Here is a 12918-nt window from a genome sequence, read left to right as displayed (position 1 = left end):
AGTGCATCTGCTGGGTGTGTTCCAGAAACATTTAAATTTACTGAACTCAGTACATACTTGATATTCAGATGTCATAATCATGTCATTTTCAAATCCATTGTAACCTTTTAGGTGGTATGTGATTACTTGGAAAAATTTCAACATAATGTAATTTTCATAATGCCATTCTCAACACAACATCAAAGAAATGTGCAATAAGTGTGAAGCCCTGTAAGACTTCAACTTTTAAACTGCAACAGAGAATTAATTTATGATACAGAATAAGTTACATGTACCTCCCCTTAAGAAAATGAAACAAAATCCCTCAAGATGTCATAAGAAACAATGTAGGATGCCATGTTTAACAAAGTGAGCTCTGAGCCATCAAACTCCACTTTTCCATCACAGATTTCCTCAACACAAGTATAATATAACACTGAAATGAAACATACAGAAATCATTATTTGCTTATTACAAAAATTTAATGATAAGATGACGTAAAATTACTCATACATGATGTGTTAGTAGCCACAGGTATGGACCTTTTCATATTGTATTCAGAACATTGATGCTTGGATAATATATATATTTAAGTTATATTATTATTGTAAATAGGGAGCTTAAGCACAGACAAGTAGTTTCATCCCTGGACAACAACTGGAAGGTGGATGTTGTTATTTTTGATGTATTGATAACTTCACCTACAAATTTGAAAGCTCCAGTTTTAGAAATTAAAAAAAAAGACTACAAATGAAAAGTCAGTAATAATTATGCAACAAAGTGGAGAACATTTCTGAGTTCTGGTTGCCATCCATGGCTGAAAAATATCTGTGCTAGAGCTATACAAAAACCTTGTGTTGGTTTTTAGCAGTCCATCTGTATTCACCTTGAGCTGAGGCAAAATAATAACAATAATTTACTTGGCTCACTGTCAGCTGAGGGTTTTCCTCCTGATGGATGCCTCATGCCAGGCTGTCGACAGCTATCATCCAATCAATTGGTTTGAAATCTGAATGAAATTTTCACATTACCTGGACAACCTTCCCTGTATGGTTTTCATTTTTCAGTCATTTCTATCCCATTCATGATAGTGAACACTACTTGAACACTTTATGAGATAAGATAATTCATGCAAGGAATTTCTTATGTTCACATTGTCATGTCTGCTTTTTCAAAAAGCTCAAAGCTTGTGTAGTCTGACTAATGCATTGCAATGAACACTTTGGGCAGGAGGGAGACAAGTTGGGAGTAAGCAGCACCAAATCAGTAGTTGACATTTTGCCACAAAGAACATCTTCCAGAGAGAATACTTTTTTTTGTGTTGTTGATAGATGGAATAGTATTTTTTTTACAAGATACTGATCTTATTTTCCACTCTTTATGAGTGGTGGCTGCTGCAACTGATTCAGTAGACTCTTGAAAATTTCTCTCAGCAAACAAATCGACCAGAAAATCAGGCATTTCATGTCCCATTATTTCCTCAGATTCTGCTACTTTTGTTACATGTCCACAGTTGTGACACTGGTGATCACAGATAAAGCACGTGATACATGTAAGTGCACCTTGGAGGCCAACTACTCCATGCTGTTTATTTCCACATACAAAAATTGTAAAATTATTCCCATTCAAAGGCAACGAATCATGATGTTCCTCCTGAGATAGAAAGACAGCAAGAACAACAAGCAAGTAGACTGTGGAAATGCTACAATCATTTCAGATAGTCTTTACTTAAATAACAGATACAAATGGAAAATATGATGTTTACAGCTACTTACAGCAACTTACAGCAAATAATGCACTTGTAATTTCTCCAAGAATATAATAACCTAAGATTCACAAATAGCTCTACTTTGAAGGGGACCTAGCTGTTTAAATACACAAATTATGTTTTAACATAATTTAACTTAAAACAAAATCATTAGGATGAGTGAAAAATAACCAGAAAATGTTGACAAAAGCAAGATTAATGTTAGTAATAATTCCAAAATTTAAACATTCAAAAGCTAAAAAAAATCATTCATCTTACTTGGTAAGTGTGATCATGAGAATATGTGTCTCTGGCAAGTGAAAGGGTGACGTTGTTTTCCCTGTCAAAGCTTTCCATCAACTTTTCAGTGGCTTCAATATGGATGCAATTCTCATAAACAGAACTAGCTGCAGTTAAACCTGTGAGAAACATTTAATAAACAATACTTATTATTACATATAATTTATTACTCAATTTAATACTGAAATGCAAAGAAGAAAATTATGGCACAGGGGCATGGGGACACAGTCAAAGACACAGGGGTCAGATTCAAAACAAAATAGCTAAATGAAGACAGCTTATAATCCTGTTACTAGTAGTTGGGGCCTTTCATTTCACAACTCAGGTTGTTAGAATTCAATAGAAAAAACATTTGACTAGCACATGAGGGTGCTTAAAGGAGGCTGGAGAAATAGTTGGTAGCAATAAAAAAGAGAAGCTGTAAAAAAGAGGATGGGAACTGCAGTTGCCTCCTAATGTATAAGCAGAAATAAATGGCACTTAATGAATGTGTACATGAGATACAGTTATTGTCTACATTAAAACTGTGACTTGGATGAACAATTTTATTGGAGCATTTTTATAAATTATTTATCTCAGTTTATATGCTTGTATTAACTTTCTCCTGTGACTGTTGATGACAGTGCAAATAATTTGTTAGCCTTGTGCCTTCGACACATTTGCAATGATAGATCTAAATGTTATCCCTGGGTTCTCTTTCAACAATCATATGGCTTCTTGATGGTAGAGGATAAAAATATATAAGGTAAACAATTGATTTTGTTTGGCATAAGCACAAGTACCACATTATATCTAGTTATGAGTAATCTACATAGCTACTGTGCTAACCAATAAAAAAACAGACATTTTTAATGTGCCTCAAGGGCACAAACCACAAACGATTTGTGCCACATCACAGAATGTCTAACCTCCTTGTACATGTACAAGATGCACTAGAAACTACAGAACAGAGAACCCAAAACATAAATAAATATTAAACATTGGATATAAAATATTGAACAAAATCAAAACTAATTATGAATACCAAAGGTGAGCAATTAGGATATTTTATATTGTATGTATACAGCGATGTATTAATACTACCAAGGTTTGAGTCTTGTTTAGGTAGAAAGGTCTACTTTACTACGTGAAATTTACACTCCTATGTATGGTAAGAGATCTGTTTTTAATTAAAAAATGCATGTAAAATCTTCTTTGGAAAAGAGGAGGTATTAATTATATAAGCTTCAACCCAATATAAAAGAAAATAACGAGGAATAAAAAAATTAATGCTGTCATTGTGTGTGATTCATCACAACTAATAAACAAAACAGTTTCCCATATATATGTGGAAAAAAAAAGTCTGTCGAATGAGAAATATCTTGGTTACTACAGATATCAGTTTTCCTTGACTTTTTTTATACATGCCAACTTCCCATGACTCAAAATAAAATTCCATGGCTTCTTTCCTGATCTTTTCCTGACATGTAGCACACCCGAATATAATTTATGGAGTACATGCTGGAAGAACTTAAGCTTAAAATGACTGTAAAAAACAGAATCGAAAACATTTTTAATACATGCAAAATTAAGACTTACCAGCAAAGCATCTAAAGTTGGTCTAGGTTGCAACGCCTGATGAGAAGGATTTTCGAAATCATCTTTACCAGTCGAGGTGTTGACCGCAGTAATCAAATCAGATGTCTTCTTTGATCCTCTACGTCTAATCTTCTTTGGCACAAACTGCGAAAAATTGCACGGGCCTCTTCTTTTATTCCTCTCGCTTAATTCATTTTCATGAACGGCGGGAAATATTCAAAAAGGTGGAGTGCTGTTTTTCATCCGCTATTTTGTGCAACGCGGCAACATATGTGTTTATGTATCATAAAGTGTATCAACATCTAGTGATTATTTTCGTGGTTTCGAGCAGAATCTCTGTAACAGAATACACCTCCGTAGTTACGTACACTCGACACCATAACGTAGTACACGTGCGTACGGCCTTCTTAGCTATTAGGCACAGGAAGGGGTCCTGACACAGGCTAATAAATGCATTTATTTAAGACAAAAAACAGCCGTACATGCACGTATTATATTACGCGTGACACTTGTAAATAAAGTTCTGAAAACTGCATACCCAAATTACCTTTCGGTCTAACTATCTCAATTAAATTATAATTGTAAATTAACTCATTTGCCGTATTTCTTTTGGCCTTCATGGACCGTTTGAAGTGTCTTTTTACAAATTTACTCTTGGCCGGAGACGGTTTAGGTTTGATATTACGTGACCATGAATACGATGGTCACGTAGTCAAAGCTGCAAATGGAAACTTTTTACACCCAAACATTACTATGCATATTCTCCCAACTGTTCTCCATACATGTCCTAAGGTGCTGACAAGGAGAATTTGTTCATCAATCAAGAGCTGCTTAAGTTGGTGATCATTTCCTTTATTCTTGAGACCTAAATGTGTGATTAACGAGTGATATTGTAAGGAGAAATTAGATGCTGGTCACTCTTAGGGGTCAAAGAGTTAAGGGAATCTTAGTGTCCATGAGTTTGGGGATTCCCCTCATCTCTTTTGGAAACATGCCTTCCAAACATTTATTTCCATCCATTGTCATTTTGTTGTCTGCCAGTCTGACTTGCAAGGCAAAGAGCTTGGCTCAGGTTTTTTTCAGCATCATTTTCTTCTCTTTTGGTGAAGAAGCCAATTCAATCCCACATAAACCAAAAATAAAAATGTGTGAGGATGTAGTTGACATAAAATAAGTATTTTAGGAAGAAAGAAGATGGCAAGTAGAACGAAACACCAAAACTCTTTGTTCCTTTTAACTTTCACTTGATTTCTCCCCCTGCTTCAGTTCCTGCCTTGCAGTTGTGTTCTCAGGAGTTGTGTCATTAGCTCTTGCAGGCTGCCAATATGGACAGAAAAATAAAAGTCAAATGAACCTTCATTGCCCTGTAACTGCCTGCATTACCACTAATAGGCCACAAGAATATGATCACGATAACAGGGTGCTTGTATTAATGAATAGAATCACCTAAGGTTGTGATATGGATGCTGATTGTAAGTTTTACGCAGTTAATTGACACCATGAAAAGTTCATTATAATTAAAACTTGTCTTGCATATGTAGCCACAGTCAAATGGACAGAACTCAGATAATTCCTTATGACTGAAAGACGTCACAAGACAGAGATATGGTAAGGGAATTTCATATTGTACCCATTCCACTGGTCACGTGGGTTAAAATTAGAATCTATAGAAAACAACTCCTATGGAATCTAACAACTTGCTATTGGTTCTAATAAAAAGGTAGGCTGATTGACATTGGTTTCAAAACTAACAAAAAGACCAGGTCAACCCCTTAAGTCCCACTAGTGACCAAGACAGAATTTCTCCTTACACTATCAGTACAATATCAAGCAGACGAGTAAAGAGAATAAAGAAAATATCAATGAGGAGATTATTAGTTGATCCAATTCCAAATTCTCCAAACTAACATTATATGAATTGTATGGCAGACAGTAAGGAGAATTACTAATGAGATCTTGGGAGTTTAAGGGTTAAATAAAACTGACTGTGGCATTTATTGGGTGGTGTGACATGGTTTTACTCGATCATGACATTATCTTGATTGGCCAGGACTTCCCAGTGTTTCTAAGTAACTAGAATAAAGAGAAAAGTGCTTTGTCCTGATGGTGAAGCACCTTGCATTGGTTGTTGAAAGGCTGAATGGTGCTATCCACTGAATAAATCTCTATCTGATGGATAACGCTATATGCTTTGTAACACCTATCCACTGGATAGGGATTTTTACTTTTTTCTTAGAGGTCACTGAAACGAATCCTGCAATCTGATTGGTTCTTAGTACAGTCCATATTTTCCTATCTCTGCCCACGGGCAACGGTAACACTTTCATAAGTCACCGAGTACATCCCTACACCAGTGACTAAATACAGGAATGGCTCCAACCTGTAATTGGATGATAAAAATAGTAAAAGTTAATAAGTTATATCTTAACTCCTTGCTCGTGAGTATTGTTTACCCGTGTGTCTTGAAGTAGAACACTGAAATATCAATGCAAGTGAAAACACCGATGTATCAAACAAGAAATGGTTACTAACATAACGAAGGGATTGCAGAGCCTTTCTTGTCCAATGAGGTAGTTTAGCGTTACTCTGCCGATGACAGAGTTATTCACTGACCAGCTCCACTGACTAAGCTTATTTAGCCAGTTCAGGCAGACGATCAGAGACTGGAGCCATTCCTGTATTTCACCACTGACAGGAATAGCTCCTACTCATCCGTTCATTATTTTATTTATTTTATTTTTTTATTGTTTTTTGCCATTCGTTTTGGCTAAATAATTTACACACTGAGATAAAAACTGAAAGAGCGTTTTACTACCTTCTTCCTATATTGAACTCTACAATGCTTTTAAATGAAGCCCTCTTTTATTAATGCAGGGCCATGTACTTCTTCAGTAATATTTATAATATGATCAGTACGACCCCCCCTCCCCCGGGCGCTTTTATCAAAACAATTATAAGTAAATCCCCGTGTAGGGGTCTGCGAGATGCGAAAGTAGAGAGATGACACTCATATAATAAAATTCTTAATGATTGAGTAAGGTCGTGAACAGATGTTTGAATGCGGGTAGCTTCTTGAAGACAACCCTAGTCAGTTCCCATGCCCAGAAAATAGCTCCATGGATCCTGACTACCAGGAAGCATCTAGTGATACTGCATACCACGACAGCGCCAACGAGATAAACCTCTACGAGACTGTCTTAATAAAGGAATTGTGGGCTAGAATGGGGAAAGTACCATAGACAGGACAAAACAATCCCTCAAGGCGAAATTGCTCAGAATGATCGATGATGTCGAAGTCTGTGAAGATGAAGATGCGCTGCAACAGTTAGAGAAAAGTGTCAATTCCTCTTATAGTTTGTTCACTTCGATGGTGCTGCACAAACATACGACAAGTACACTGTCGGCTGCTATACCTAAAGGGAATGCTCCTGAATCAGAAAATTGAGTTCCAGAAACATTTCTTTTCCACCAAACGAAAGACACAGAAGAGAAATGTCAGGTTGGAAAAACCAACCAAGGAACAGAAGATGGAGATGATTGAGAATTGGAAGAATAATGAGCAATCAGAGCAGAACAACAGCAAAGCAGCTGTCGATTTCACATCCGGAAAAACGATGGCACACAAGGTTTGTTGTGCTTCACTGTTTGAAATTTTTTCTTCCTTGCCTATCACACCTGTCTCACCTCACCATCTTTCTATTTCTCTGGTAGGGTTGCAAGAAATGCTTCACTGGTTTACTAAGGAAAAACATTACTCCATTGAAGACCTGGTTAAATCTGCCATTAAACTGTCTGTTTCTGACGTATTGGATACAAACGAGGCATCTTTGATACCCGGAGAGGCAGTAGAAGCTAACTTGGCAGATTTGAAGAGGTTTATTACAGATGGTGCCTGGAAAGCAGTTTGCAAATTAGGTTAGGATGGCTCGTGTACCTTACAGGAAACGTGGTCTATGTTACAGTACACTAATTCTTTCTTAAATTTACGTGGTATAAATACCTTGTCTAGAACAGTAGTAATATAATAGCAAACGAGATGTATACGTTCCAAAACAGCGTCATGTGATGAACAGTCTTCATTAGTTTTGAACAAGTTTCCTAAAATCATTTTACTCTTTCTGGTTTTAGCCGAAAACTGTCCGAAGACTGATTGTGCCATCACTAGGAAAAAAAAAAAGAATTAAAAGCACCAGTCGGAGCCATTCCTGTCAGGTATGAAATGTAGGAATAGCTCCAGTCTCTGATCGTCCACCTAAACTGACTAAATGAGTTTAGTCAGCGCAGTTAGTCAGCAGATGACTTAGTCATCACCGGAATATCGTTGGAAGACCCCGCTGAATGAGAAAGAAAGGCTCTGCCTTCCTTTCGTTATGTAATCGGTGTTTTCACTCGCAGTGTTATTTCATTGTTCCGCTTCGAGACACACGGTTAATCAATATTCACGAGCAAGGAGTTAAGACATAACTTATTAACTTTTACTATTTTGATCATCCAATTACATGTCGGAGCCATTCCTGTGTTTAGTCGCTAGTCATCCCTACCTTCGCAGCCATTTTTCATAAAAATATCTTGTTTTTCCGGCTGGGCAGTATTTTTAAGCAAAGACGTTGGTCACTACCTCAAGCCGATAAATAACTTATTGATCCTCTCTTTTTTCTCTCTCAAATCACTTTGGTGAACAGAAAAATATTGGTTTCGAAATGAATTCGTATGAGAAAAAGTGTCATTAAATTGGTTGACAAGCAGCTTAAAACCCGCCTGTAAATAATTTGAATCCTTCACAGAAAGTAACTAGAAAGTTAAAACGTGAGGAATTTGGTTAAAATTGAATTAATCGATGGAACTTTCATTGATTTGATATCTGAATTCTCTCACAATTTCTTCGTTGTTAAAAGGCGAGCGAAGTTTTAAGTTCTACTACAAAGACCCTTTTGGTGAGTCTTTGCAAGTCCGTATAGTTAGAAATTTGGGAATTCAACAAGAAAAAGCCGCATTAATTCCCCTTGTGCCTAATTGAAGTGTCCCATTCGAATATGGTTTTTGTGGAGAAAAGACCAGATTTACACATGCCAATGCAGTAAACAAACGAGCAAACTCTCACAACTTCAAAATCAAATATTTGAATTTACTTACAGTTACTTTCCTTGCCATTTACTTACTGAACGGAGGTAAATCTTCGTGTTAGTTTCGAAACACTTAGTTAATTACACCTTATTATAACTTTGATCTGATTCATTTCTAAGTCTTTCGTTAGTTAATGATTATTACAGTAAGTTTGTTATCTCCGATCAAATTTCCACTTAAGTGCACGTGTAAAGATTCTATTTCAATCGTCGCTTTTAGTCATCGCTCCTAAGTCATCACTGCTAAATCATCACTGCTAAATCGTCGCTGCTAGATAATGGCTACAAGCTATTTACTGCCGTTAGGAGCTAGACCAAAGTAAGTTTTAATTTCTTTTACATTTACGTTATTTACCTTTTGTATGTATTATTGGTATAATTTTCGTATTCTGTTTTCCGTGCAATCCCTTCATTTCTAGTTAGGTTAATGTTACATTTAGCAACGCATTTTTCTTAGTTTCTGTTGTAATTTCCTTTAGTTCGAACCACACGCACGCAACCTCAACCGCTACTCTCATCAAGCAAATTTCGTCTTAGCACTAGCATCTGAAAACAATAAAGATCACTGTGTGCGTTTGAATTGTCCGCTCGATGTTTTGGATAACCTTTTGAGGTTACATTCGTTCGAGTTTGGCAAATCTCCAGTTATTCTTACATCTACCACGTTTGGTTCGAGTTTTTAAGCGAAGTTACTGAAGAAATAGCCATTTGTCACATCAAACCTTCGACCCCGCTTTCACGTGTGGAAATTCACGACGTGACAAACGGCAAGATATGTAACAAACGATCACGTCCTCAGGAAATCGATTTAAAACATGTCGAAGGAAAGCGAAGTCGAATAAATAAATCCACGCATTGGAGAACGAAATCCCACCCTCGACAGGGACGGAATCGACTCAGAAAGTTTTGATAGATTAAAGAGAACTAGAGGCGCAAAGAAAGGTATCGTTACAAAAGCACAAAATGAAATACGCGAACTTATGTTAGATTTCGGAAACATTGAACTAGTCCAAAGAAAGGTGCAGATTCTGCAAGAATTCGAGGGCGCCTACGCCGCTTATCACGAGCAGCTAAAAAAAAAGTTCGCGATATCGATGAGTCGAACGCCTACTTTCTCGAAGTAAAGCGTGGAATAGAGGATATCACAGGAGATGTAACTGGGTAGTGTCATCGGAACACGTCAAGGACTTCGGTAGATTATTATCGCCAGCACGTGCCATTACGGCGGGGCCGGATACCGAGATAAATCCCGACGATTCAGCGAGTAATAATGTACCTTCTCGAGCGTCCCACCTCATGGGGCTCCAAAATCTCTCGTTGTTCCAAGTCAAGTTCGGCGGCGAGCTCTCGCGCCTCTTCAGCATCAGCTGCAAAAAAAAAGGCCAATCTACGAGGCTATGAGGCAATTCAGAAGGAGGAGCTAGCACCACAACTTATGAAGAAAGCTCTCTAGCTACACACAGAAATCGCAAAGGCACAAGCAGAAGAACTCGTTTACGGCGCAGCTGAAGCGTCTTATGTCGAAAATTCTGCCTCGCTTTTAAGACAGGAAGATAAATCTGTGGCACTCCTACCTCCTCAAGAATTCACCGCAAAACAGCAGCCAATACCTCCGAATGAGCTACGTTTAGTTCAACGAGAATCTCGACCTCAGCATGACCAAGAGGAACCAAAAGCAGAACGCGTAGAGAGAGAAGCTCTGAATCCTAACGCGAAGAGCTGGGTCCCGTTCCACGATGGAGAAATTGATCGTAAGCCACGCTTGAAATCGCTCGACGCCCTCAAGGCTGAAGACATGCACGATGTCAAACTGGTTCTCCGCGACCTTACCGCGACTGACGGATTGGCCTGCAATACCAGCAAAATCAGCGAATTCAGGAGCTCATACAGCAACAACAGCATAGTACACTTGCCCTCACTTTACCGGAGTCAGAAGTGCCAACCTTTAGTGGCAACCCTATTGAGTATTGGTCCTTTGGACAAGCATTAGAGAACCTAATCGAGAGTAGAATGACCAGTAACAGTGCTCGCCTGTATTACTTAGTAAAATACACCTCAGGCGAAGTGCGTGAGTTGATGAGGAGTTGTCTAGCTATGAAACCCGAAGACGGATATCAAGAGGCGCGCACTTTGCTGAAGGACAGATATGGCCAAAGTTATCGCATAGCGACAACGTACGTTGAAAGGCTCACCAATGGACCGCCCATCAAAGCCGAAGATAGCGTCGCATTACGTCGATTCTCAGTTCTTCTAACTGGATGGTCGAACACCGTTGGTGACACTGGATATCTCAGCAAAGCCGAGAACCCGGAAACACTAAGAATGATCGTCAAGAGACTGCCCTAAGGCCTAAAGTTGAAATTGCGTGATATTGCAGGAGGCATCACCGAAATTCAGAAGAGAGAGACTTGAACGACTTCGTTAAGGCCAAAGCGAGAGTAGCCACGCACGCTATATTCGATAACGTATCGAGTCATCCTCCGACGCCACCATCAACTATGAAAGAGAAGAAGCCTTCCCCTTTGCGACCTGCGTCACCGTACGGAACGAAGCCCGCACCGATCAAGTGAACAAAGAAGCCAGCAAAAAACGCATCCAAATCATATGTCTGCTTTGTAATTCTAATCATTGGCTCTTACAATGCGTCAATTTCAAGGCTAAATCCCTCGATGAGAGCCCCAAGTTCGTACACTCCAAAGACCTCTGCATTAATTGTCTTGTTCATGGCCATGCTGTTAGTTCCTGCCCCAACGAGAGTTTTTGTCGAGTAACCGGATGTAAGGAAATTCATTCGAGCTACCTTCATCCCTGCGATGCACCTGCTGTGACTGGACGCGATTCTGCACATGCAGTGACTAACCTCTCAAGTCAACCCAGCAACCAAGCGTTGAATGGCTATGTTAAGGGAAAAGGTGATAGTCGCTGCGGCGAAAATGACGGCAAACTTGCGTCCTCAGCCGGATTAGCATTACTGCCTCTTAAGGTTAAAGCACCAGGTCTCGACAAGATTGTGGAAACCTACGCATTTTTGGATAATGGTTCCAATACTTCTTTCTGTTCAGAGGGACTCATTGAAGAGCTTGGCATTAATGGACGAGAAACAGCATTGTCACTGACAACCATGGAAAGCAAAAACACCAGCATCAAATGCTTAGCAGTTGACCCTGACATTTAGTTTTTAGGCCGAAGCGTTTCAACCTTGTTTTATGTTTTTAGTTAAAGGCAATCAGCTGGTTCCGCCTTTAAAGGGGCCGGAATGTTAGTTACGAAACGCTTAGTTAATATACACTTTATTATAATTTTTTTCCGGTTCATTTTTATCAATAAGTCTTTCGTTAGTTAATGATTATTACAGCAAGTTTGTTATCTCTGATCAAATTTTTATTTAAGCCGGTGCACGTGTAAAGATTCTATTTCATCGTCGTTATTAGTCATCGCTGCTAACTCATCACTGCTAAATCGTCGCTGCTAGATAATCGCTACAAGCTATTTGCTACCGTTCGCTGCAAGCTATTTACTATCGTTAGTAGCTAGACCAAAGTAAGTTTTAATTTCTTTTACATTTACGTTGTTCACCTTTTGCATGTATTATTGGTATAATTTTGGTATTCTGTTTACCGTGCAATCGCTTCACTTTTAGTTAGGTTAATGTTACATTTCGCAACGCATTTTTCTTAGATTAGTTCTGTTGTATTTTCTTTTAGTTCGAACCACATGCACGCAACCTCAACCGTGACTCTCATCAAGAAAATTTCGTCTTAGCGCTATCATCTGAAAACAATAAAGATCACTGTGTGCGTTCGAATTGACCGCTCGTTCTCTTAGGTAATCTTTCGATGTTACACTTCGCACACTAATTCATCGTCGTTGAGAGCGAATAATACTTTCCGTTTGCTTTTAAAGTAAACAATGTCGCGACAGTCGTTGCCAAACTAGTTCCGTTGTTTTTTCAAAAGTGTACCTGCGTTTTTCTTTCTTACGCGCTCTCTAATTGGCAAGTGTCAGAGTGTGACAGATACTTGTAAAAATAATGTTTCAAAGTTGTTGAAAACCTTTTAAGTCACCTTTATCAGTACGCAAATGAAAATGTTTCGATGAAGCCTCTCTCTTTAGTCTGCATCACCTCTATTTTAACTACCATTTACTTGCTCAAAATTATTCAGTTTATGGTTACGAGCAGCCCCTTCATAT

General features: G+C 38.4%; 1 protein-coding gene and 1 long non-coding RNA gene across 4 annotated transcripts in view; one reads left to right on the top strand and one right to left on the bottom strand.

Annotated features, from left to right (window-relative positions):
• Positions 1 to 12918, top strand: part of LOC131786177 (uncharacterized) — a 62699-nt gene that overhangs the window by 11854 nt on the left and 37927 nt on the right. The gene's annotated exons all lie outside the window — the stretch shown is intronic.
• Positions 1553 to 3887, bottom strand: LOC136283226 (uncharacterized). The gene is made up of 3 exons (XR_010718653.1): positions 3605 to 3887; positions 2006 to 2145; positions 1553 to 1632 (listed from the first exon to the last, which is right to left on the bottom strand). It is a non-coding gene; the product is annotated as an uncharacterized lncRNA (long non-coding RNA).

This window comes from Pocillopora verrucosa, chromosome 9 (genome assembly GCF_036669915.1).
Source record: "Pocillopora verrucosa isolate sample1 chromosome 9, ASM3666991v2, whole genome shotgun sequence".
NCBI classification, from domain to species: Eukaryota; Metazoa; Cnidaria; class Anthozoa; order Scleractinia; family Pocilloporidae; genus Pocillopora; species Pocillopora verrucosa.
Note: the sequence above shows the minus strand (reverse complement) of the source record. Positions and strands in the feature narration are given on the sequence as shown.